This window comes from Adiantum capillus-veneris, chromosome 8 (assembly GCF_014529385.1).
Source record: "Adiantum capillus-veneris isolate H3 chromosome 8, ASM1452938v2, whole genome shotgun sequence".
NCBI classification, from domain to species: domain Eukaryota; kingdom Viridiplantae; phylum Streptophyta; class Polypodiopsida; order Polypodiales; family Pteridaceae; genus Adiantum; species Adiantum capillus-veneris.
In genome coordinates this window covers 2,149,986-2,177,618 of record NC_140938.1, presented here as the reverse complement: position 1 = coordinate 2,177,618, position 27,633 = coordinate 2,149,986, and the positions used below count along the sequence as shown (strand labels likewise).

The 27,633-nt window shown below is 44.6% G+C and overlaps 1 pseudogene; it reads right to left on the bottom strand.

Annotated features, from left to right (window-relative positions):
- Nucleotides 1-1,029: 1,029 nt before the first annotated feature.
- LOC147451564 (uncharacterized) lies at nt 1,030-12,626 on the bottom strand (annotated as a pseudogene).
- Nucleotides 12,627-27,633: the final 15,007 nt, after the last annotated feature.

Genomic DNA, 27,633 nt, shown 5'->3' with positions numbered 1-27,633 from the left:
GTGTGTGTGTGTGTGCGCGTGTGTGTGTGTGTGTATGTATGGGTGGGTAGGTGTGTGAATATAGGTGTGTGCATACACGTGAGTATGTGTGTATATGTAAGTGAATGTGTGTATTTGTATATGTATGTGTGTGTGCGAGCTTACGTGGGAACCGGGGGGAGGGTTATTTTGTGTGTATATATATATATATATATATATATATATATATATATATATATATATATATATATATATATATATATATATATATATATATGTTTTTCCTGTTTTGATTTACGGCAGCGCTGTGGCGATGCAAAGACGGGGGGGGGTGAGGGTGGTCAATGGGGGTGTGTGCGTGCGCATAGTGTGTGTGTGTGTGTGTGTGTGTGTGTGTGTGTGTGTGTGTGTGTGTGTGTGTGTGTGTGTGTGTGTGTGTGTGTGTGTGTGTGTGTGTGTTTGTTGTGTGTGTAGCGCGCAGCCGGTTGTGTACAGAGAGCGCGAGCGGCGGCGGTGTGGAGCTGGGCAGCGTGTGGTGGGCGAGACAGAGCGCGAGAGAGAGAGCATGAGGGTGGGGGGAATGGTGAGGGAGGGGAGAGGGGATAGGGTTGGGGGGGTTGTATGGCAGAAAAGCGCGCACGGGTGGGTTGAGGACGAGCGCGAGGCTCGGGAGGGGGGGGGGGGGGGGGGGGGGGGGGTAACCGACAGCGGGCGCAACAAGGAAGGGGGGGTTGTGCTTAGTCAACGAGAGAAAGGGAGAGATTATGGCTTAGGGGTGGTTCCCACCAAGGGAAGACAGGGAGAGAGAGGGGATAGGGGTTGTGACGGGGGGGTGAAGAGGGAGAGGATATGGTGGGGGGTTTAGAGGATAGAGGAAGAGAGGGTGAGAGAGATAGAGGGACGGAGAGATAGAGATTTCCCTAAGGCCTGCCGTGGCTACTTCCAAGAGAGACTGAGAGAGAGAGAAATCTAGGTGTAGATAAGGGGGGGCGGTGCTTAGGCTAGTGGTCCGCCAGGGTGGGGGGGGAGGAAGAAAACAGGGGGGGGTGCTTAAGGCTGAAGGGAGTGTGGACGAGAGTGGTGGGGGTACGGCCTGCCGGGGCTGGAGTGTAGACAAGCAGAGAGAGAGAGGGGGAGAATATTTGGAAGAGAGAGAGAGAGAGAGAGAGAGAGAGAGAGAGAGAGAGAGAGAGAGAGAGAGGATAATATCTGTGGCGGCCTGCCGGGGCTGGAGTGTGACATAGATACCAAAGGCACCCACCGGCCCGGATGATGCAGCGGCAGAGTAGGAGAGAGAGAATATTAGCGGGGCCGGGCAATAAGAGAGACAGAGATCTTCTTTTGGTGATAATCGGGGGGTGTGGCCAAACTGGCGGCGCCCCACCTTGGGGGGGGGTATGGTGAATGATAAAGGGATTTTTTTTTTTCTTTTGGTAACAAACCTTTCCTTCCTTAGGGTGTGGTTCTCACGGGCATGGTTTCGAAAGCCGGCCATCATTAGCCCTCCCATCTGGCTAGAGGCATTCATGCTTCTAGCCCTTCCTCTGCATCTTTAGTTGTGGAGTTAAAGGGTTCTCCCTCTTCTGGAATGTCTAGCATGAATTCTGGATCAAACCTAAGAAAATACCTTTTCAGCCTCCATCCATTGACCCTAGTCTTGTGAATTCTCCCATCTGCTTCCATTAGCTTATAGCTGCGTTGTCATAGCGTTTCTTGATGATGAATGGTCCCTCCCATCTGGGTTGAAACTTCTTGTCCTTCCTGGTGTCGAATCTGTTGTCATATCTTAGCACTAACATACCTTTTTCCAGTCCCTTTTCTTTAAGCCCTTGATTGAAAGTGAGCCGGCGTTGTTTTACCTGTGTTGCATAGTGATTGATTGCTTCTTCCCTATCTAGTTGGAGCCTTTCCAGATCCAGGATATGGTTTCGGAGATTTACAATTGGACGTTGTATCTGGCTAGCCAAGACTCGTAAGCTGGCTATCTATACCTCAATGGGTAGAATTGCCTCCTTCCCATAAACTAGATGGAAAGGGGTGAAACCTAGTGATGTTCGGAACATCGTTCGGTAGGCCCAAAGAGCTGCCATGAGATGTTTATCCCAGTCTCCTGTGTGATTGTTCACCTGTTTTGTGATGATTTTATAAATCATTCCATTTACCTTCTCTACCAGACCATTGCATTGTGGATAGTATGGTGTGGGATGTCGGCGTGTGATGCCTAACTTCTTCATCAGTTCTCCTACCAAATCGCCTCTGAAACCTGGTCCTCTATCTGATATTATCTCAAGAGGAGTGCCAAAGCAGCAACAGATTTGCTCAAAAATGAACTTTGCTACCTCTTGGGCTGTAATGCGGGTGGTGGTTGTTGCTTCTGCCCATCGAGTCATGTAGTTTACACCCACTATGATGTACAGTTTACCTGATTGGGCCCTTGGTAAAGGACCGATTGCATCTATTCCCCATTTCTCAAATGGACCATATGAGATGATAGGAGTTTGTGGCTCGTAGGTTAATGTGCGATCGCTGGCCACTTGACAAGCCTTGCATGTTTTACACCAATGGTGTACATCCCTGTTCAAGCTAGGCCAAGAGTATCCTACTTGTGGAATATTCCTATTGGTGATATCTAGAGCAAAATGACCGCCGCAGACGGCATCATGGCAACTTGAAATTACCTCTGTGATCTCACTGGAGGTTGGCACTCGCCTGAGAATCTGATCCTTGCCCTTACAATACAAGTGGTCGTTTACAAGGTGGTACCTAGTAGCCTTCCTTACCAGCCACTGCTTCTGGCCTTTGGTGTATCCTTCCGGACATTCTCCTGTATCTAGAAAGATGACGATATCATGCATAGCATCACTACCTTGAAAGAGGGGTAGCTTCAGTTTGATTGCTCCTATGGGAACGTCTTGTATTCTTTCTTTTGCTAGAGCATCTGCCTCCTGATTTTCTGCTCTGGGGACATGAAATAGTTTCACTGCTTCAAACTTCCTTAGAAGATCCTTAACTTGGCGTAGTTGACCAATTACAACCTGATTTCTACAAACCCAAGTTCCATTTATTTGCCTTATCAAAAGCAAAGCATCGCCAAACACATTTAGGCGTTGAATTCCTTGTGAAATACATTGTTCCAACCCAAGAATTAGGGCTACATATTCTGCTTCATTGTTGGAGTGGGAGTGTAATAATTGCTCGATGGAGAATACTCTTTCTTATTGCTCAGTGAAAATGACTATGACAGCTGCACACTGGTCCATTGTTCTCTTGTATGCTCCGTTAAAGAAAAAAGAGTGAGCTCTTTCTAGCCTAGGAGTCTCTACCATTGGTGTTTCTTCCTTTGCTTCCGTGTTGACCTTCAGCTTCTTCTCATAGTGGCGATGAGTGAGAATCCCCGCTAAACTAGCCCTGGTGGAGTTTTCTACTTGCATGGTGTAGTCAAACTCTTGTAATCTAACTAACCACTTAGAGATCCTAGATGAGACATCCATGTGTCGCATTACATATGGGAAAACCTCTTCCATTGTCAGGATTACAAAGGGTCTAGGCAAGAGATAGGAGCGGAACTTTGTGGTAGCAAACATTAGCGCCAGAACCATATGTTCTACTTCGGTAAATCCCTTTTCTGATGGGGTCATGACACGACTAGCGAAGTAAATAGGACGCATGAAAGAAGTTTGGGGGTCCTTTTGCATTAGCACGGTTCCGAGTGTATCACTTCCTACACTAGGGTTCACATAAAATGGCTTGTCCCACTTAGGGGGTGAAACGGTGGGAAGCTTAGCTAGGATTTTCTTTACCTCAGTAAATTGCTGCTCATTCTCTTCACTCCATGAGAAGACATCTCTCTGGGTGAGTTTTTGTAGGGGAAGGACCACTTGAGATAGCAAGTGAATGAACCTGCTTAAGTATCTTACCTTCTAAAGGAAAGAAACCAACTACTTAGCAGTGGTGGGTGATGACAAAGATACCAGGGCTTGAATCTTGCTAGTGTCAGCCTCAATCCCTTTTGCTAAAATTACATGGCCAAGGAGAGTGACTTTGCTTTCACCAATGTGACACTTATCCACGTTGAGCTGGTCACCCAATGTTTGCAGCCTGGTTAAGCCATCATAGACTTTGCTTAAATGAAGGGCTCGTGAACTATAGATGCAAAAATCATCTATGAAAACCAGTATTGATGTTCCAAAGTAGGGTTGGAAAACAAAGGTCACATAGCGCTGAAATGTGGCCGGGGCGTTAGTGAGGCCAAAGGGCATCACCCTGTAAGCAAAGCATCCCCAAGGTGTGATGAAGGTTGTCTTCTTCTTATCTTCTTCCGCAATGCTAATCTAGAAGTATCCTGAGTAGCCATCGCACACTGTGTATCATTTGTAACCCGCCACTTCATTGAGAATTTCATCCTGGGATGGGAGGGGAAAGTGATCCCTCTTCGTGGCTGAATTGAGAGGTTTATAGTCCACACAAACTCTCCACTTACCTTTTTTTTTTTGTGTGACTACTACTGGGGAGACCCATTCTGAGTCTTCGACAGGGTAGATGAAACCTGCTTGTAGCAAACTTCTCACTTCTTTAAGTGATGCCTCTTGTTGGATTACTCAAGTCTTCTGAGCTTCTGCACTACGGGTTTACTGCTTTCCTTGAGTTTTATGTGGTGTTGCACTATTGTAATTCCTGTGATCTTATCATGGCTATCAATGAGCAAAGTAGTGAAGTTGCCTAGCATGGAAACATATTCCTTCCTTTCTTCATCGGTTAACTCATTTGAGAGCATTTTTTGTATTTACCTGCATCCTCCAAGGAGTGCGTACCTGATGATTTCACTTGGTTTGTCGGGGGTGTTTCAGATTGTGTCAATCTTTTCAGGTCTTTAAGGATGACCCCCATCACTTCGATGCTACTATCACTTCCTTCGGTGGTGGTTGTCTCTTCTCCTGAGGTAGACGAATAGTCGCTGGTGGACTCATCTTCTGCAGCCTCTAAGATCATGTTGTGTTGCTTCCCAGTCCTCATGTCGTAGAATATGGACTTCCCTTTAGCGTCCTTCATCTAAATCATCTCGGTGCTCCAATCTTGTTTAGCCTCCATAGCCATAAGCCAAGGCCTCCCAAGAATGATGGGGTAGCCCTCCCCTTTGTGTGGCATGACGAAGATGTCTACCTCCACTTCTGTATTGAATGATTTTACTTTGATCGCATTCACAATGCCTACGCATTTTACTCTTACATTGTTTGCCATTTTGGCTCGGCAGGGTGCCGGCCTACTCACCTCTAGACCTAGATGGTGCATCATCTTTTCACTCATGACGCATATTTGCATGCCACCATCTATGTAGACGTTTGAGATTCGTTCCCCCTTGATGTGGGCATCCATGGTTGGTAGGATTTCGTCGAGATCCCTTCCAGAGATAGCCCCTGCTATCATGGGTCTTGATTTCCTGGTACTTACCATTTTTGTCCATTGCCTCCTCATTCTTGGTGCAAGGTGGAGTAATTGGGGCCAAGTTATCTTTGGGCCCTGCATTAACACATCCTGAACTAAGTTATAGGGTTTTGCATACTCACCTAGTGAGAAGTCCACGATGTCTATCTTTCGTAGCGGTTGAGCTGCTTGCTTGCTAGACTCGGCCTTCCCTTTCATCTTCTCTTCTCTTTGAGAGGCTTCCTTGTGCCTGGAATGCTTCACTCCCATAGCATCCACTTCTTCTACCTTGGCTTTCCCTTTGTGCTTCTCTCGGATTGGTTCTTCTACCTTTGCCTTCCCTTTAGCCTCCAAGCTAATAACACTCACCGCTTGGTTCACAGCAGGTGGTGGGGGTAGTGGTGGAATGAGAGGTTGGGGTGGTGGTTGTTTTTGTACAGGTGGTCGAAGGATCAGGACCAGTGGGATCGGCCCTGGTTGCCTCGGTGGTGGTGGTCTTGCTCTTGGCGGAGAGATCTGATTCTGTCTCCCCCCTTTATTGAAATTCTGCCTCCTTGGATGTGGGCAGTAGTACATACCATGGCCATCTTCCCCGCAATTGTAGCAATGGTACTCTTGGTTCTCCCTTCGTTGTCCTCTTCCTTGTTCTGGGTTCATGACAGGTGCATGCCCTTGCTACACACCAGATGCACGGATAAACTCTCTAGTTGGGTGGTGATGCGACTCAGCAGGTCTTGTTGCTCCTCTGATGCCTGTTGCGGTTGGGCTCTATGACTGGCTGTTGCAGTCACTGGGGTTGGTCGGGCCGAGTTTGTTTCCTCATACTCGTTTACTCTTGCTTGCATGTGCAACTTCTTGTCTTTAAGACGGGCTACTTCGACTGACAACTCATATGTTGCAGGAAACCTTCCCTTCACTTTCTCTCTAAGCAGCGACCATAGACCAGCAATGAAATGGCCCTTCTTTAGGAAATTAGGTGCTCCTTCGCCTTCCTCCAGTGAGGCAACCCATCTCTCCCATAAGTCCACAAATTTGGACTCGTAGGTGGCATACTCTAGCAGACCTCCCTGCTTCAATTCCGTCAGTAGCTGCCATAACTTCTCCGAGGTTGTGCCTCCACCAAACCTCTTTACAAAAGTAGCCCTTAACACATCCCATGCATTCTTGGTAGCCTGGGGCAATGCATTATACCAGGACTTGGCCTCTACTTTCATCAGTAGAGGAAAAATTCAAAGTCGTGAAGCGTCGTCATCTTTGTTGGAAATGACACAAGCAATGTCGAAATCATCCAAAAAGTCGGTGGTGAGATCTTCTCCCTTCTTTCCACTGAACGTAGGGAAAGAAACACTTGCCATGGTAGTGACTCGGGAAATTACAAACCTTTTTTTTTTTTTAGATTAATGATAGTAGCGGCTCATAGCGGCTTTTTACAGGGTTGGGTGAATAGGTTAAAACAGGATAAAGATAGAAACATTGAGCTAGAACAGAATAAAAATTCTTACATCAAAAGAGTGGTAGTAATCCAGAAGGGGCAAGATGATGGGGCGTGGAGATCTCAGGATTTCATCGAGCATCTCGGCTCCAGATAAGAAAACAATCTTTTGCTGGTAGAATATCTTCCTATCAATATACACGTTTTCATGCATGTGTTGTAAGAAACAGAAAGGAAATACTTCTTGGCCTATTGTTATTATCCATGCCGGGTGTAGGGCAAGGATCTTGACCACTAGGGTTGTGTACCTCAGGTGTTGATGAGGTGACACCTTCACCACATGCTCCTACCTCTTGTAGTAGTCCGCACAATCCTCCACATTAGGTTCAAAACAGACTGGGCAAGAAGAGTCTACCTCAATCGACTTTCCATTCTGCATGCGACGAGGGCGCTTGGATGGTCGAACTTCAGTTAAACTCTCCCGGCCTAGAGAGAGTGTAGGCCCACTTGCATCCACCAAATGCTTTAGGCTTTCGGACTTAGACTTTGTGGTTGATGTAGTTGAGGACTCCTCTCGAAGCATTAGAGAGAAAACACTTGGTGCTACAAAAAATCTGACTCTCGTGAGAGTGCCAATGTTTTCAAAAGCGAAACTCACCATTCTTTCTTCACTTCTTCCGTCGGCACTCATTGACAGAATGTTGTGGTTGACAGCGGTGATGGCACTTCATAGGCCTCCCACCTGAGCTCTCAACTTGTGGTTAGAATGAACAACACGAGATGGAGAATTTACCTCTTGAATATTGATGACACTGCAGCCTAGCAGTAGTACTTCAATGAAGGCGGCTAGTGCCTCCTTAGTCTCCTCTTCTTCCGTCCTCCAGTTAAAAAATTCCTTCAGCCATTCATCCATGATTGATGGCATGCGTCACTTTCAGCATTGTAAATTGAAGGGTCTTAGAAGCCCTCCTCTGTGGGGGCACCAAATGACGGAAGCAAAGCGAACCCCGAACCTCGACGGCCTCTAAAAATGCCGGGGGTCGAATGGCGCGCCTCGAGCCTGTCACGATAAAGTGAACAGGGGGGCACCACCTAGCTTTGAGCGGCTAGGACGCAGACCACGATGATATGAACACCGCAAATTCACACACACACACACACACACACACACACACACCAAATGATGAAAACCCTCGGGGGTGTGAGGGTGAATTATATCTGCAGTATTTACAATGACCTTCCTTCGAGCAAGGCGGCACACCGTGGTGATAGAGAGGTAGGGAGAAAATATGGTGCAACTACTTGGTGCGTTCTCTAAAGACGACTCGATGATTGTGAAGCTTGCTACCAAGAGCGTGTGTGTGTGTGCATCGACCATGGAGTCGAGACGTGGACGTGGTTACCTTCACATGGTGCAATTCCCAAGGCAAACCATCACACAAGCCCCCTCCCGTGATGCCAATAGTGTCAACTCTTCCCACTAAAACTCAACCAAGTGCTGGCCTCTCACAGCACCAAATGATGGGAGCAAAGCGAACCCCGAACCTCGACAGCTCTAAAAACGCAGGGGGCCGAATGGCGCGCCTCGAGCCTGTCTTCACGGTAAAGCGAACAGGGGGCACCACCTAGCTTTGAGCAGCTAGGACGCGGACCACAATGATATGAACACCGCAAATTCACACACACACACACACACACAGATTGACCAAATGATGAAAACCCTCGGGGGTGTGAGGGTGAATTATATCTGCAGTATTTACAATGACCTTCCTTCCAGCGAGGCGGCACACCGTGGTGATAGAGAGGTAGGGAGAAAAGATGTGCAACTACTTGGTGCGTTCTCTAAAGACGACTCGATGATTGTGAATCTTGCTACCAAGAGCATGTTTGTGTGTGTGCATCGACCATTGGAGTCTAGACGTGGACGTGGTTACCTTCACATGGTGCAATTCCCAAGGCAAACCATCACACAAACCCCCTCCCCGTGATGCCAATAGTGTCAGCTCTTTCCACTAAAACTCAACCAAGTGCTAGCCTCTCATAAACTGCCCCCCCCCCCCCCCCCCGATAGTGACCTCTTAGTGCCCTTTTATAGGTGTTGGCTGCTTGGATTAGGGTAATCCCGATTTGATTAGGGTAAGCTAATTGGGGAGACAAAGCAAGCGGTGGGCCTGGTGTGGTTGACACTTGCTTTGTCTTGAAAATTATTTTAAAATGAAAACCTCTAGGTGGGCCTTTGTGACCATCACCTAGAGAGAGGGAATTTACAAATTGGGAATTTTACAAGGCTTGGGTGAAAACTGAAGAAATGATGAACATAACCTACAAATTATTGAAAACGGCGTCGTGGTTGCGTGATGCCGGCGAATAGTGCGTTGTCAGGGCGTCTGTGTAGCACGTACGTCTTTTTGACGTCAGCCGGGGCATGCCTTCGGTGCATTTCTTCTTTTTTGTCGTTGGCGGCACGTGATTTGGGTTCCTCTTTCTTTTCCATCAATGTTGATGGCCATCTTTCCTTCTTTTTTGTATTTTTTTTTAAGTGCGTGCGTATATGCATGTGTGTGTATGTATGGGTGGGTAGGTGTGTGAATATAGGTGTGTGCATACACGTGAGTGTGTGTGTATATGTAAGTGAATGTGTGTATTTGTATATGTATGTGTGTACGCAAGCATGCATGGGAACGGGGGGGGGAGGGTTATTGTATATATATATATATATATATATATATATATATATATATATATATATATATATATATATATATATATATATATATATATATATATAGATATATATATATATATATATATATATTCTTGTTTTGATTTACGGTAGCGTTGTGGCGATGCACAGACGGGGGGGTGAGGGTGGTGAATGGGGGTGTGTGTGTGTACGCAGTGTGTGTGTGTGTGTGTGTGTGTGTGTGTGTGTGTGTGTGTGTGTGTGTGTGTGTGTGTGTAGCGCGCAACCGATTGTGTACAGAGAGAGCGAGTAGCGGCGGTGTGGAGTCGGGCAGCCTGCGGGCGAGACAGAGCGCGAGAGAGAGAGCATGAGGGTGGGGGGAATGGTGAGGGAGGGGAGAGGGGATAGGGTTGGGGGGGGGGGGTAACCGACAGCGGGCGCGACAAGGAAGGGGGGGGTGTGCTTAGTCAACGAGAGAGAGGGAGAGATTATGGCTTAGGGATGGTTCCCACCAAGGGAAGAGAGGGAGAGAGAGAGAGAGAGAGAGAGAGAGAGAGAGAGAGAGAGAGAGAGAGAGAGAGAGAGAGAGAGAGAGAGAGAGAGAGAGAGAGAGAGAGAGAGAGAGGGCATAGGGGTTGTGAGGGGGGGGTGAAGAGGGAGAGGATATGGTGGGGGGTTTAGAGGATAGAGGAAGAGAGGGTGAGAGAGATAGAGGGAGGGAGAGATAGAGCTTTCCCTAAGGCCCGCCGTGGCTACTTCCGAGAGAGAGAGAGAGAGAGAGAGAGAGAGAGAGAGAGAGAGAGAGAGAGAGAGAGAGAGAGAGAGAGAGAGAGAGAGAGAGAGAGAGAGAGAGAGAGAGGGACAGAGAGAGAGCTAGGTGTAGATAAGGGGGGGGGGGGGGGGGGGGGGGGGGGTGCTTAAGGCCGATGGGAGTGTGGACGAGAGTGGTGGGGATACGGCCCGTCGGGGCTGGAGTGTGGACAAGCAAAGAGAGAGAGGGGGGGAGAATATTTGGAAGAGAGAGAGAGAGAGAGGATAATATCTGTGGCAGCCCGCCGGGGTTGGAGTGTGACATAAAATCAAAGGCACCCACCACCGGGCCAGATGATGCAGCGGCAAAGTAGGAGAGAGAGAATATTACCGGGGCCGGGTAGTAAGAGAGAGAGAGAGATTTTCTTTTGGTGATAATGGGGCGGTGTGGCCAAACTGGCGGTGCCCCACAGGTGGTTAACCTTGGGGGGGGTATGGTGAATGGTAAAGGGCTTTTTTTTGTTTTTTCTTTTTTCTTTTGGTAACAAACCTTTCCTTCCTTAGGGTGTGGTTCTCACGGGCATGGTTTCCAAAGTCGGCCATCAATAGTATGGCTTGAATTCTTTGTTGCAATGTCCATCGTTGCTGTGAATCTCCTCTCCCCAATTGCAGGTTTCTCGATCTCCCTAGCTCCAATGCTTGGTCAACAAAATTACCGCGGTTATCAGTATGAGAGAGAGAGAGAGAGAGAGAGAGAGAGAGAGAGAGAGAGAGAGAGATGTGAAGCTCCTCTCCCCAATTGCAGGTCACTCGATCTCCCTAGCTCCAATGCTTGGTCAACGAAATTACCACGGTTGAGTATGAGAGAGAGAGAGAGAGAGAGAGAGAGAGAGAAAGAGATAGTTCTATTATCGTCCTCGGAGGTCAAATATGACCTTATGGGCCCAAATGAACATGTCACATGGTGTGAGTAGAGGTCATAAGTGACTCTCGATGCTCAAAAATGACTGAAATGAGCATCGCAATAGAGAGTCCACATCGTGGTTGGGAGAGGAAGGTATGTAGGGAGAGCTCATGGCTGAATATATGGGGAAAAGAGGACCTTATGTGGTTAAAATCTGAGCACTCAAGTAGTGTGTGGTACTCACTCTCTCGCACTTGACAAGGGCATAAGGTGCAAAGTCGATGAGACTCCTCGCCAGTGCCCCAACATCTGGTCTTGTAGCGTAGAGAACGCGAGCTAAGACGAATGGAGGCAATGGTGAGGATCGCACTCAATGGGATGGGCTCATGGATATAGGGATGGGTTCGGTTTACCGCGCTCGGAGAAGAAGAGAGATTTGTAGTTTGGGGCAATGTGTGTGGTGTAATGGCTAAAGCGAGAACCTCCGGATTTCTCCCAAGCTGTGATACATTGACGTTGTAAGAAGGCCTCATTAACTTGGGAGTCGATCGACGCATCCTTGACCGAGTGACATACATCCCATCTTCCAAACCATATCTTGATGTCAAGCATCCACCACGAACTTAGTATTTTTCTCTTGCATGTCTTTTGGACCTTTTGACTTGCTTCATATGCAATTCTAGGAAGTCGATACAAAGGGCTACATTGTGTCTTAAGCATGTATGCCACAACCCTTTGCATGCCCAAGACCTCAATGGGAAGCGATCCAGACTCAATAAGTAAGAGCATGTAGGGTGTTTGTGTCTTGACTTGGAAAAATTTGGTGAGAAAACGCTTTTGGACATTCTCAAACTCTTTCCAAGTAAACTTCCCGATGCTACCACCCCACACCTCCACTCCATAAGGAAGCACCGGTGTCACCAATGTGTCAAAGAGGTACTTCTTGAGAGCCCAACACTTGGTCTCTCCAGCATTGCACATGTTCTCAAATGCATAATAAGCCCTCTTTCCGACTTCCAAGCAACACATTGCGCAATCCTTCCATCTATGATTGGATGGAATCTCAAGGCCAAGGTACTTGAAGCTATCTACCACTTCAAGTTTCTCATTGTTGTATACAATGCATGGATTTTCATCATTGAGGGTCTTTACAAGCATAACCTTGGTTTTGGATCCATTCACGATCAACCCACTATGAAGGCAAAAGCGTTCCAAGACACTCATAAGCTTTGTGCATCTTCTAAGGTATGTGCCAAGAGCACTACATCATCGACATAAAGCAAAAGCATGATCACCGCATTTCCGATCTTAACCTCTTCTATGCCTTCTTGTTACATAAAATCAAGAACCATGCATTCCAATTCATCAATGAGTAGCCCAAAGAGGGTTGGGGAAAGTGGGCATCCTTGTTTCACACCAATGGTGCTTGCAAAAAGGTTTGCAATTCCATCTCCCATACGTAGTCGACAAATCACTTTTTGGTAGATGCGAAAGACTGCATGCATAAATTCTCTCGGCACTTGAAGGCTTTGCATACGTCTCCAAAGACTTCCTCGCGGTACCATGTCAAAAGCTTTCTTGAAATCCACAAAGCAACAATACAACTTTTTTCCTTTCAATCAAGACGCTTTCATAAGAACTCGAAGAGTGACAATGTGATCAATAGTGCTATGATGCTTTTGAAAACCTGCTTGGCCTAGCGCATGTTTGCCGTTCTTTTCAGCCCATTCACTTATCTTCATCTCCATGATACATCCAAATAACTTTGCCATCAAAGAACCAACCATTATAGTGCGGTAGTTGTTCACATTGTTTACATCTCCTCCTTTGTGCAAAGGTTTGATCCAATTTTCACTACAATCATGAGGCATGCCATGCTGAAGTGCAAGGTTAAACATATCGCATATCCAATATCATGTTTTCTTGCTTGTCCATTTAATCATTTCAACCTTGACACCTTGAAGGTCCCCTGCCTTGCGGGTAGCAAGTTTCTCAAGCGCGCAACATACATCTTCAATGGTAAAGAAGGGAGGCATAAACGGAAGGGAGCTACAACACTCCATCTTATCGACATTGGGTTGCTCATAGAGGTTCTTGCAATGCGTATACATATCCTCAACAGTCAAGTCACCAAAGCTCTCAACACGCTTGCCTTTTAGATTCTGCCAAAACTTGCCACATGCATGTGCTTTTTCTTGCGCTAAAAGAAGTTGTTTTTTGACTTTCCACCTTCTCCTTTTTTTTTTGAACAAGTGCTTTGTATGTATGTGAATGTTCCAAGTAACCTTCCTTGTCTTTGCTTTCACAAGTGTTTTTGAGATTGACTACATTCCATGTTGAACCATTTCTTCTTGGTGCTACCTTTCTTAGATCTTTTGCAAGACATGTGTTTCACTGAAAAGCATTCCCTTGCACATGAGCAAATTACTTCTTTGAAAACTTTCCACTTGCATTCTAATGTTGGGCTCTCTTGATGCTCTGTCATGCTTAACATTTGGTCCACCATATCAGCATATATAAGTGCTCGTTTGAAGTCTAGATGTAGGTACGAATGATTCACATCATGATTGGAGGCTACATGCTCGGGTCTTTTACCACACTTGAGGTCAATACATAGCATCCTATGATCCGATTCTAGATTCCATTCACCAAGTGTAAATCTTTGTATGCATTCTATAGTGGCTTCCGAAAACAACATATAGTCGATCACACTATCACCATTGTTCTTTCTACATGTAAAGTCATTGGTGCTGCCATAAAGATACACCATTTGCAATGAGCATCCTGGTACTATTGCACATATGTAGAAGTGACTTTCCATAGTGATCCAATTCTTTTGCATCATTAGAACTTCGATTATACATGTATGAGTCATCCATTCTTCTTGAGACATGTGGCATGTCAACTTGTTGTGTGTCGTGTTGTAACCTATTTGTGCGAGCATCCATGTCTCCAAAGACAATGACTTTACCTTGGTCCTTGTAATGAGAAATGTCTTCCTCTAGTTCAACAAAGGGTTGATCTCTATCCATATCGAAGCGAGCATAAAAGTTGGAGTCATAGTGAGGAATGTAGCAACCAACCACAAACATGACTTGACCATTGGGTGGGCTGATTTTCAGCCATAAGTAGCGTTTATACCTATCTTCTTTGACAAAGGAAACATCTTTCAAATCCTTTTTTATCATACATGCTACACCTCCTTGGCCTCTACGTTGCTTTGCATTTTTGGTCCACATCAAAGAATGCACATCGTATTTGTCAAATCCAAGTATTCGTTGTGCATCATGCTCCCATGTTTCGACAAGAAGTATCACATCGGAGTCATTGGTAAGCTCATCAATTCCAATTCCCGCATTCCATGGATAGCCGTTACAATTCCAAAAGCTTATTTGCAAGTGTGAGTTGGTCTCATAGATCATGTGTCCCTATTTGTTGGGTGGACTTGCATCCTCCTCAAGTGACTTTTCTTCTTGAGATGACACCTTGACCTTCTCGGTTCTTTCCTCATATGCTTTGCGACGTACATTTTGTTGTATAAGAGTGCGATCCTCATATACATTACAACCCGTTCCTTTGAGGTAGATCCAACTATTGTCAAGGATGATCTTTTTCTTTACCTCATCAACCATGGTACATACAATAGGTCTTTCTCCCGAGCGAGGGACTCCTTGTTTTCCAACTCGATGTGCACCATAAGCCATGATTTCAGACATGCCAAAGTGTGTAGAAAAAAACTCTTCAATAGCAACCGCAAGAGATTGGGTTGTTTCCATGCTTTCCTCCTTGATTCCATGAATGACAATGTTCTTTGAGCGTTTTTGCCGTTCTTGCAATTCTTGAGTATCCACGTTCTCTACATTCTTTGCTTACACAACGGCTTTCATGATAGGAGATGTAGAAACCACATTATCCTTACATATATCAGTCCATGATTTGGATGCATTTCTCATCTCACATACATCATGTCATATTGTATCTATTGTTTCCTCTTTCAATACATGATCACTCTCAACTTTGCTCAAGCGCTCTTTCAATACATTCATGTCCACAAGAGAGCGCTTACATTCTTGAACTTCATTCTCAAGATGCACCTAGGTTTTGTTTGCATTTCAAGAACCTTCTTGAGGTGTTGATTCTCCACAACAAGAACTCTTAAAGTACCATTCTTCATTGCAAGTGCACGCAACTCTTCACCGCGCTTGTTGACGGTTTCTTGTAATGAGATCGAGTAAGCCATGATCATTGCTTCCGTTGTTGTAGACGATGTGTTTGGATTAGCATCCAAATTCCTTGGATATTTTGCATCATTCTCCATGGCGAGTGTGGATTTTCCACCCTTGTGAGTTTTGTCCGACATTGCCTTCAAATCGGCAACAAAAATGCAAACTTTTGACAGATTTTTCAGTTCTAAGATGCTGTTACAGCAAAGCCTTCCATTGCTTAGAAAAATTATGTCTTTACATCAATGCATAGAGGGCTTTGTGCTCTTCGATTGAGGCTATAGATCACCTAAATCGGAGTTCAAATGAAGAAGTTATGATCAAAAGAGTGAACTATTGTCTATTTTGTACGCATCTTGACTCACTCATTGTGTTAATGGCCACCTACTGCATTGTTGCATCATCTGTAGTCAAGTGGGTCGACCTTAATCTTCGAGAGGGTGGGTATCTAAATTCTTTCACCCCTCTTCCTACCCAATCTACTCCTATCTTGATTCAATGCAACCTTGATCCACAGGCATCCATTGTGATCCTCCCATTGTTTCTCCTCTTAGGTATGCCTTGTAGCTTTCTCCTAGCATGCAATATCTTAAGCCTAACAGGGCTCTTTCATGAGTCCTCCTATTAGGCAACAAGAGGTTGCAACCATCTCTCTCTCTCTCTCTCTCTCTCTCTCTCTCTCTCTCTCTCTCTCTCTCTCTCTCTCTCTCTCTCTCTCTCTCTCTCTCTCTCTCTCTGTGTGTGTGTGTGTGCGTGTGTGTGTGTGTGTGTGTGTGTGTGTGTGTGTGTGTGTGTGTGTGTGTGTGTGTGCGCGCGCGTGCACGTGTGTGCATGTGTGCGTGTGTGCGTGTACATGCATGCATGCACGGGAGTAAACAAGGATAATTGTAGGGAAATCCATGTTCAAAATAGTCACTTGCCGGTGTATACGTTTATCTTCCTTACCATGGGCTTCAACAACAGGTTTTGAAGAGATTTTACCATATTTCCTTCTCTCATGTTCTTGACAAGTCTCGTCTTTAGGGTAAGAGAGGGATATTCAAAGGTCCATGGACGCTCATTTTGGGGGCAAAAACGCGGGTGTGTGTGCACGCGCACACACACATACACACAAAGAATCTTTCCATTGGTCTGGCAACAAAGTGTGTAAGTTTCAACTTCAAGGACTTAATTTAGAATAGATGAATGGACACACGCTAGATGTGAGTTTTTTAGAGCGTTGAAGTGGTCGCAAGCGATGGTTGATGAAGAAATAAATAAATATGGCAATGAACATGTGCAAGAGGTTTTGTAGTGTTTGTGTGTGCCATGTGTGCACCTATTCTACCATTTTATGGAAGAGATGATCTAGGCATGCTACGTAGCCACTACGAATATGGCCAAAGTTGGGAGTGAAGGTGGCCAATCGAATGCCACATGGCCGTTGTGGAATGAATGCACCCCGGGATGGCCAACGTCGAGTAGCCAAACAGGCAAGGAGTGGAGGTATGGTCAGATCACGGTAGCCAAATAGGCAGTAAGGCAGGGGGAGAGAGAGAGAGAGAGATTGAGATTTTTGCTACTATGGCGTACTGTTGTCCGAGAAATTGCAAATGACTCTAATCTCGGTAGCTTGCAAAAGTTGTAGACAATGATGCTATTCTTAGTAGCTTGCTCAAGAGATTTCAGACGATGATAAAGCAATTGGAGATGATAACATCGCTACTATTACCTGGTAATACTCTCTCTCTCTCTCTCTCTCTCTCTCTCTCTCTCTCTCTCTCTCTCTCTCTCTCTCTCTCTCTCTCTCTCTCTCACACACACACACACACACACACACACACACACACTCACACACACACACACTCACACACACACACACACACACACAAGATCTGCCCGTGGCCGTTTAGTGCCTTCTTGCAGTAGTAAGCAAAAGATGTTTGCTATAGTGACCAGAAGATGCAAGCATTTTTGAAGGTTTACAGCAAGCGTTACATTATAAGGTGTTTATTGAGCTTAACAATAAGCCCTTGATCTCACCACAGAGTTGAGCTAGATAGGCATTCATCCCAACAAGGACAGCTTTTGAGAAAACTTTGGCATCAATGGTGTAACATTTAATGGCCTAAAAACTTGCGTGTAGGGGAAATTAGGATGAACATAGTGGGCATTTCATTAGAATAGATTCCTAATGAGAATTACAAGAGTGCTTGGGTGGAGAGAGCAACAAAAAGCATAACACCTAGTTAGATAGCATCAACAATACTTTCAAAAGAGAGAGAAATTAAGCTATTGACAACAGTTGAGGACCGGATTTGCATGGAGCCGGTCCCCCCTCCAAAAGGCTTTGTATTATGGTTTTTCCCATCAAGAGAGACATTGTACAATACAATTCTTTGTGTTCCTTCAAGACTAGCTAGTGCAATGAAGATGAAAGCTTCATGCACTAAGCAAAACACTTAGCAAACACAACATCAATTATCCCCATTCTCAGACCCAAGACCTCACACACCTTCGAAGATGGTGAGAGCTAGCAGGGTATGAGAGTAGATTGAGAGGAAGAAGGAGTATCTTACAAGAAAGATGTACATCTCCTCACATAATCACTCATATTAGCATAGCTTAGCTTAGTAATTAGCTTGGTAGAGGAGATGAGCATGCATTGAAGCTTGGCTCTTGGTTGGATTTGCATCCACATGCCAAGAGTGTGTCGTTGTAGGCTTCTATCTCACAAGCTTGGAGTAGGTGATGAGCTCTCCATTAAATCTTGGGAAGAGATAGTCTTCTTTACTTCACACATAGACTGTGTGTGTGTGTGTGTGTGTGCGTGTGTGTGTGTGTGTGTGTGTGTGTGTGTGTGTGTGTGTGTGTGTGTGTGTGTGTGTGTGTGTGTGTGTGTGTGTGTGTGTGTGTGTGTGTGTGTTAATGCCTTGCAAAAATCAGCCCCCTCTCTCTCTTGGGCGAGCCCTCTTGCTATTTTGCTCTTGCTTTTCCCCCATTGGACCTCCCCAAGTCAAGCCAATGACTATTAAGTAGCATAAGTGATAGCCTTCTGACATGTGTCCCCCTTTCCACTTTTGTGAGAGCTTTAGGTAAATGAATAATTCAACTAAACTCTCATTAGACCCCTTTGCCTCCTGGCCAATAGGAATCAGGCAAGCCATTGGGCTGATGAATGCTCATTGGACCCCTTGGGAGACTGTCCAATAGTCTTCTAGAGGACTTAATTCTCATTGGTTCTTTTATTAAGTGTTTTTAAATTAATTAAACTAAATTTACTCTAGCCTAATTCTCATTGGTCCACCTCCAAGGCCATCCAATAAGAATTGGGCACACCTTGTGGGCATCTGAGCTAGGGAGCTGACATGTGTCCCTAATTCCCTTTGTGTAAAGGGATCCTGTGTGTGTGTGTGTGTGTGTGTGTGTGTGTGTGTGTGTGTGTGTGTGTGTGTGTGTGTGTGTGTGTGACTTTCTCTCTCATCCCCTACTCCCAAGGCTCGCCCCCTCCTATGTAGGGATTTGAAAAGACTTTTTGGTCACACACAAAGCATCCAATTTCCCCTAGGGTTGACCTTTGGACACAACCTTTGAATTTTGGAACCTTAGCATTTTGGAAGTCTTAATGGGCTGAACCTTAGGGTCTTTTTAGCCCATTGTTGCACATGGATCTTTTGCAGATGGCCCCCCCTTTGGATCCCTATTTTCCCTCCTTTGGATCCCTAGTGTGGCCGGTCTGCTAGCTTAACCAATATTCTAGCTTTTTCTCCCCTGGCACTTCCCCGTATTAAATGATCAGTTTAACATGAGAAAATCATTTAGGAGAATTAGATATTGATTATTATGACATTACCCCTCTCTTGAAATCATAGTCATCCTTGACTATGGTGTAGAGAAGATAAAGCATATTCATGAGTCCTTTTCTTAGTGGGTAGAGGATCCCTATGTTACCCTACGACATCATTCCACAATGGATGACTAGTCCATTTGGCGCTTGAGAGCCTGAGCCTGCCGCAAGCATGTCTGCACATGAGTCCTATCAGTCTTCCATAGTAGAGTGACAAGCTCTACTTGGTGTTTGGGAGACGTCGTCTCCGCAAACTTCATCTAAGCATGCATACTACTTCATTTTTGTGCACAATAAAGAAAAAGAGAGTCTTATAAGAGAAAAACTTTGTTCATTTTTAACATTCTGTACATTTTCTTACTCTTGGGAAGCATTGTAAGCATTGACAAGGTTTAGGTTATCCTTTAATTGTATGCCTTGCATCCATCTAGCATCTTCAAAAGGATAATTCTTAAACTTATTAAGATATCGTCGGAATAGTCTTACCACCTCTTAGTACCTTGTCTTCATGTCGGAGAATGGACTGCAGCACCTCCTCTTGGTCCTCGATCTCCAGTGGGTCTTCAATAGTTGGTTCTTGAGGTGGCTCTCCTTTATAAGGCTTTAATAGGCTCACATGGAAAGCATTGTGTATGAGCCAATGATTGGGCAACTTGAGTTGATAGGCCATCTCATTGATTGGCCTAAGAATTTGGAAGGGACCATAGTACCTTTTTGCTAGTTTAGCATAGTACTTCTGGTGGCCCGTAGGATTCTTGCCCGTCGTGTGCCTTAATCGAGCCTTGGGAAACTTTAATAAGACCCAATCATTTTCTTTAAAGGCTTGGGCTCTTCTGTGCTTGTCAGCAGCAGCCTTTTGCCTTTGTTGTGAGATAGAGATAGCATCCTTAATCTTTTGAAAAGATTCTTGTAGGTCTCGGCTATACTCATCTGCAGCGAAGATCTTCCCATGTACCTGTCTACTATCGTCCATATTCCCGTATTCCCATGGATAGACTTAGGCAATCCAAAGATAAAATCCATGGATATGCTCTCACATGGTGAATTAGGGATTGGCAAAGGTTGAAGCAATCCAAGTTGCTTCCCTCTATCAAATTTTGTCTTTTGGCATACCACACATTTAGAAACATACTCTTGTATGTTCACTTTCATGGTAGGCCAATAGAAATATGTTTCAATTCCCTTTAAGGTAGACTAAATCCCTCTATGCCCCGCATAAGGTGGAGCATGAGATTCATACATTACTTTCTCACGTAGTGAGTTAGTAACACATAGTCTATTGCCATAGAGAAGATAACCATCTTGTAAAGTAAATGGTTCTTCTTTCTTCCCTAATGTAAGGGCTGAAATCACATCTCTAAAGTCGGGATCAATAGCGTACTCATCTATCATTGAAGATAGATCATTGTTAGTTGCTATGGAAACCGCATTCACTCTCGGCCGTCTTGAGAGTGCATCAGCTACTTGATTATGCTTGCCAGCAATGTGAGCAATATGAAAATGAAATTGCGAAAGGAAATTTGCCCACCTCATTTGTTTGTCGAAGAGCTTGGTCTGCGTCATGAAGTACTTAAGACTTTGGTGATCCGTTCGCAGAATGAAAGGAGTCCCCAATAAATAGTGCTTCCAAGAGTCTAAGGCATGTAGAACTGCAAGGAGTTCCTTTTCATATATGCCTAGAGCTTGCTCAACAGGGTCAAGCCTTCGACTCTCATAGCCTATGGCATGCCCTTCTTGGAGCAAAATAGCTCCAAGGCAATCACCACAAGCATCACATTGGACCTCAAATGGTTTTGAGAGATCCAGTATTGTAAGCACAGGTTGAGAGATAAGCTTTTCGAAAGCATTGTTCTCCTTAGCATACCATATATACCTAACGCTTTTCTTTGTTAGGTAATGTAATGGTCCCGCAATTTGTGAGAACTTTTCTATGAGGCGTCTATAGTATGCACACATACCTATAAAGCTTCTTAGTTCATGAAGATTCCTTGGTTTAGGCCATCCTTTTATTACCTCTAACTTTGATGGATCCATTTGGATGCCATCTTGAGAGATAATGTGACCTAAATACTGAATCTCTTGCAAGAAAAATTCACTTTTCTTTCGATTAACATAAAGTTTATTCTCTCTTAAAACTTGAAATATTACCTGGAGGTGTTGCTTGTGTTCGTCTAATGAATTAGAGTAGATGATAATATCATCAAAGAACACTCCAGTGAAGTTTCGATGAGGCATGAACAGCTTCTCCATCAAGCGGTTGAATGTGGCTGGTGCATTGGTCAAGCCAAAAGGCATGACAATGTATTCATAAAGACCAAATGTGGTGCGAAATGCGGTCTTTACAATGTCTTGATCAACTATCCTTATTTGATGATAGCCACTTTTTAGGTCAATCCTACTGAAGTAGGTCGATCCTTGTAGCTTATCAAATAGGTCTTCTACCCGTGGAACGGGAAACCTATTCTTGAAAGTGATCCTATTTAGTGCTCTATAGTCGACACACATACGATATGTGCCGTCTTTCTTTTGCACTAATAGCACAGGTGAGCAAAATGGAGATGAGTTAGGCCTAACCATGCCCTTCAACTAACTCATGCACTTGCCGCATAATCTCCTCTTGTTGAGCTTGAGAAACTCTATAAGGAGGTTTGTTAGGCGGTGAACTTCCTGGAAGAAGTTCAATTGCATCGTCATCATTACCTCGTTTAGGAGGTAGCTCACAAGGGATGTCGTCAATAAAAACATCTTGAAACCCCTTGAGAAAATTGGATAACTCTAATTCCTTTTGGTTGATTTTATTTTCTTTTGCTAAAGCATTAGGTTCATTTTGAGAATCTTTAACAAAAATCATGTACACGGAAATAGAGCTCTTTATTGACTTGTTGAAAGCTGGTGTATGTACAATGGGAATAGTGTTACCCATTTCCTTAGCATCTATATACATGTCTTTTTCCCTGAACTTAAAGGAGATTCTCCTTTTAGGAAATTTAACATTGGCAGCCACGCGGTCAAACCATGGTGCCCCTAGGATTACATCCTCATGCTTGAGAGCAGAGATAAAGAATTCCTCTTTGTCCACATAGACTTGGACATGAAGCCTCAATTTCCCAATTAAGGGAGTGACTGAAGCTTCTTGCCCCTTGAAGGCACTGTCTGCGGGTAGTACATCTCCCATCTCGTGGGCTTGTATGCCTAGCTTGGTGGCCAACTCTATAGATATAAAACTGTGAGTAGAACCAGGGTCAAAGAGAATAAAAGCATCATGTTCTCTTACCTTTCTCTAAGCATGGCATAGAGGAGATCCTTTGTGATGAGTTTGGTGAGTCTCCTCCTCTTGGATTTCAACCAAGGAAGCTCTAGGAGGATCTTGGCGGTTGTTCTTTTAGGACAAGCACGGTACGCATGCCCTTGTTCTCCGCACTTGAAACACCGGTTATCCTTGCGATAACGCTCAAGCTCTTCAGGAGAGAGTTTGTTTTTACCTTTGTAAACTCCCTTCTCTTTAGCTTTGTTGGAGTTGCCCTTAGGAGACTTTTGGACATTGTCCTTCCCCTTAGGCTCGTTGGAACCCTTGTTTTCCGTGGGCTTATTCTTTCTTTTAGCTCCCGTTTGGAAATTGATTCGAGAGGCCACCATAGTATGGTGTATTACCACCAATATGGTACGTGGCCTTTGGGAGTTGACATACTCCGCCATTTCTTCGGTTAAGCCCGCACAAAATTGTTGCTTTTGCTCTCCAAAATCCAACTTTTTGAAGACAGTGGCTTTGAGTTGTAGGTCCCAAAACTTGCCTACATATTTGTGGATGGATTCATAGGGAGAGAGCTTCAAGCTTCGCCATTTGGTGAGTACTTTTTCTTTGGCATCGGTGGCTAAAAACTGCTTCATAATGGAAGCTCTTAAAGCTTTCCATGTTCGTGGAGCTTCACCGTTGGCTCGTAGGCTAGACCACCATTGTCTGGCGAACTTTTGAAAGTGCATAGCTACATGGCTTAGCTTAGAGGACTCCGTGAAGCTCTCATCTCCAAACGCCGCATCAAATTCCTGGATAAAGGCCAAGACTTTGTCCGTAGCACCAAAGGTGCCATCATAGGTAAGGAAGAGATGCTCTTCCCTCCCTCTTTGAACTTCTTCAGCTTGGATCACCTCTTCCATGCGGCATAGGATTTCCTATGGCCTCTTCTTTTTGATGGTCCAAAGGTTGCACCATCACTTTATTCAGAAGGTGAAGAATTTGAAGAAGGTGGAGAAGAGGGTGACCTCTTTCTCGCCTTTTTCTTGTCTTGATCTTTGTCGTCTTCACCATCACTTTCATAAGAGGAAGAGGATGAAGAAGATGGAGAAGAGGGTGTCCTCTTTCTCGCATTTTTCTTCTCTTGCTTTTTATCATCCCTCTTTGAATATGATGTGGAGAAAGGTGTGATGGTCTTCTCCGCTTTGGTGGTGATGGAGAGCGTTTAGCCCGCCGTCTTCATGGAGCCATCTCCACCAAGGTGGCGGGAGACTCACTTCTTTGTCGTTCCTTCGGTGGAGGCTCTTGAGTTCTCCTTTGGGAAGGAGATGCATCATCAAGAAGTAAACTCTTGAGCCCTTCATATGGATTCTCTTCTTCTTCCCGAATCGGAGAGAGACCTCTTTTTGTAGTCTCACAAGGAGGCTTCCTAGGTGTTCTCTCGTCATGGTGATGAGCTTGGAGAATCTCGTGAGCACGGAGCTGTTGTTGCACTTCACTTTGGAGAGATGGATTTCCCATGGCTTGTTGAAGCCTAGAAACAAGATAGTTAACAAGCATCGGAGCATCATTAGTAGCTTGCTCATTAGCAAAATCAAAGTTATCAACATTAATTTCACTCTCTTTACTATTGTCAGCCATTCTAACAACTTTTAGGTGTAAACTTTTTAGGTGTACTTTGGCACTTCAAGCCCTAGTTGCTACTCATCTTTAACCCTTTAGAAAAAGCACTCAAGCTACTGTACCCGTGGCTCGAATACCATTAATTGCAAATAGAAGAGAGGGTCTTTCAACACCAAAACAACACCGGCTCCTGTCAAGCTTCTAATAGCTCAATAGTGGCTAAGCCGTAGGCAAGCCCCGTAGGACTCCACTATTAAGACCATAGCTCTCGACGGTGATGCCATGTTAACTGCACCAAGGCAGGCGCACTGCAAGGCTGAAAAATCCCTATTCTACTTACTCACAGGCAAGTAATAATACCAACCATTTATACCTAGCTTGAGGACCTCCCTTCTTGAGCAAGAAAAGAGAAACCTTGGCTCTGATACCAATGTAACATTTAATGGCCTAAAAACTTGTGTGTAGTGGAAATTAGGATGAACATAGTGGGCATTTCATTAGAATAGATTCCTAATGAGAATTACAAGAGTGCTTGGGTGGAGAGAGCAACAAAAAGCATAACACCCAGCTAGATAGCATCAACAATACTTTCAAAAGAGAGAGAAATTAAGCTATTGAAAACAGTTGAGGACCGGATTTGCATGGAGCCGGTCCCCCCTCCAAAAGGCTTTGTATTATGGTTTCTCCCATCAAGAGAGACATTTTACAATACAATTCTTTGTGTTCCTTCAAGACTAGCTAGTGCAATGAAGATGAAAGCTTCATGCACTAAGCAAAACACTTAGCAAACACAACATCAATTATCCCCGTTCTCAGACCCAAGACCTCACACACCTTCGAAGATGGTGAGAGCTATCAGGGTATGAGAGTAGATTGAGAGGAAGAAGGAGTATCTTACAAGAAAGATGTACATCTCCTCACATAATCACTCATATTAGCATAGCTTAGCTTAGTAATTAGCTTGGTAGAGGAGATGAGCATTCATTGAAGCTTGGCTCTTGGTTGGATTTGCATCCACATGCCAAGAGTGTGTCGTTGTAGGCTTCTATCTCACAAGCTTGGAGTAGGTGATGAGCTCTCCATTAAAGCTTGGGAAGAGATAGTCTTCTTTACTTCACACATAGACTGTGTGTGTGTGTGTGTGTGTGTGTGTGTGTGTGTGTGTGTGTGTGTGTGTGTGTGTGTGTGTGTGTGTGTGTGTGTGTGTGTGTGTGTGTGTTAATGCCTTGCAAAAATCAGCCCCCTCTCTCTCTTGGGCGAGCCCTCTTGCTATTTTGCTCTTGCTTTTCCCCCATTGGACCTCCCCAAGTCAAGCCAATGACTATTAAGTAGCATAAGTGATAGCCTTCTGACATGTGTCCCCCTTTCCACTTTTGTGAGAGCTTTAGGTAAATTAATAATTCAACTAAACTCTCATTAGACCCCTTTGCCTCCTGGCCCATAGGAATCAAGCAAGCCATTGGGCTGATGAATGCTCATTGGACCCCTTGGGAGACTGTCCAATAGTCTTCTAGAGGACTTAATTCTCATTGGTTCTTTTATTAAGTGTTTTTAAATTAATTAAACTAAATTTACTCTAGCCTAATTCTCATTGGTCCACCTCCAAGGCCATCCAATAAGAATTGGGCACACCTTGTGGGCATCTGGGCTAGGGAGCTGACATGTGTCCCTAATTCCCTTTGTGTAAAGGGAGCCTCTGTGTGTGTGTGTGTGTGTGTGTGTGTGTGTGTGTGTGTGTGTGTGTGTGTGTGTGTGTGTGTGTGTGTGTGTGTGTGTGTGTGTGTGTGTGTGTGTGTGACTTTCTCTCTCATCCCCTACTCCCAAGGCTCGTCCCCTCCTATGTAGGGATTTGAAAAGACTTTTTGGTCACACACAAAGCATCCAATTTCCCCTAGGTTGACCTTTGGACACAACCTTTGAATTTTGGAACCTTAGCATTTTGGAAGTCTTAATGGGTTGAACCTTAGGGTCTTTTTAGCCCATTGTTGCACATGGCTCTTTTGCAGATAGCCCCCCCTTTGGATCCCTATTTTCCCTCCTTTGGATCCCTACCGTGGCCGGTCTACTAGCTTAACCAATATTCTAGATTTTCTCCCCTGGCACTTCCCCATATTAAATGATCAGTTTAACATGAGAAAATCATTTAGGAGAATTAGATATTGATTATTATGATAAATGACTTCCTTTGGCACTCCCATTTCTCAAAATATTTTTCTCGTAGTGGCAGCGGCACCAAGGAAAGATCCCGCTGTCCGCCAAGAAGTGAGAATTATAGCCCTTGAAGCTCAAATACATGAACTCATCAAAGAGAACAAGCGACTCAAACAACATCTACGCAAGCTTGAAGACGCACAAGAAGTAGAGAGCCAAGCTCTACTTGCGAAAGCCCGTGAAGTTGAAGCTTGCATCACCAAACCTGTTATGGCAGCTCAGACAAAAAACCATGAGTCAACACATGAGAAGATTTACACCAAGATACAAGTGGTCTTACAAGAAAGCCGGCTACAAGAATCTCTTAGCCTGAAAATCAAGATTGGGGGACTCCACCCACCATGGTGCACTAGTGAGGACACCCTCGAAGAAGCAATCGACAAGCTCAATGACATCCTTCAACCTGTTCAAATCAAGAGATAAGTGGTCTCTTGGGTTAATGACACACATAAGCATGTGCAACCTGAGCACCGCATCCTGACTTTCAAAGCCAAAGATGAGCGGATGAAGTTGCTACGCCAATCTCGACTTCTCAAAGGTAAAAGCTTATGGATCACTGAGGAACTAACCATAAATCAACTCAAGAGTAAAGCAAGTGAACTCAAGAAGATGCATGAAGCACGCAAGCAAGATAAATGGTCAGTATATCAAGGTGAAAAATCCATCATTTAAGAGTTTTGGACCCCCAAAATTCCCCTTCTCTCAATTCATCCTCCTTAGGTTTTGATTTTTCCTTTCTTTCTACCCCTCGAACGGACCCTCTGTCCCTAACTGATATGTATCATGATCACCTTCACTTAAAAGGAACTGTTGTAATGTTTTTCTTTGGTCCCATGGGTCATATATGACCTCCATAGACGATAATTCAATCTCTCTCTCTCTCTCTCTCTCTCTCTCTCTCTCTCTCTCTCTCTCTCTCTCTCTCTCTCTCTCTCTCTCTCTCTCTCTCTCTCTCTCTCTCTCTCTCTCTCACACACACACACACACACACACACACACACACACACGTCCACCAATAAAGGGTTGCAATCAGCAACACCTTGTTCATTGTCAGCACACGGGAGTAGTCTACATGAGCAACCACCAGATTACAGGTGCAATTGTGTCCTCTTTGCCAACTACCTCATGTCCAATGTCTTGCTCATAGGCGATAGCACTTCCCTTGAAGTAGAATGTCAACAAACTAGATTACAATCTACAGTCTCATTGGTTAGTTGAGCTTACACCTTTCCTTCAACTTCAAATTGAATCAATTTGATGAGCTCATGTCCTCTGTTGACTTGATCATGCAATAACATCCATTCTTTGGGTCATGTAAAGAAACCCTAACCCTAACTATTTGTAAAAGA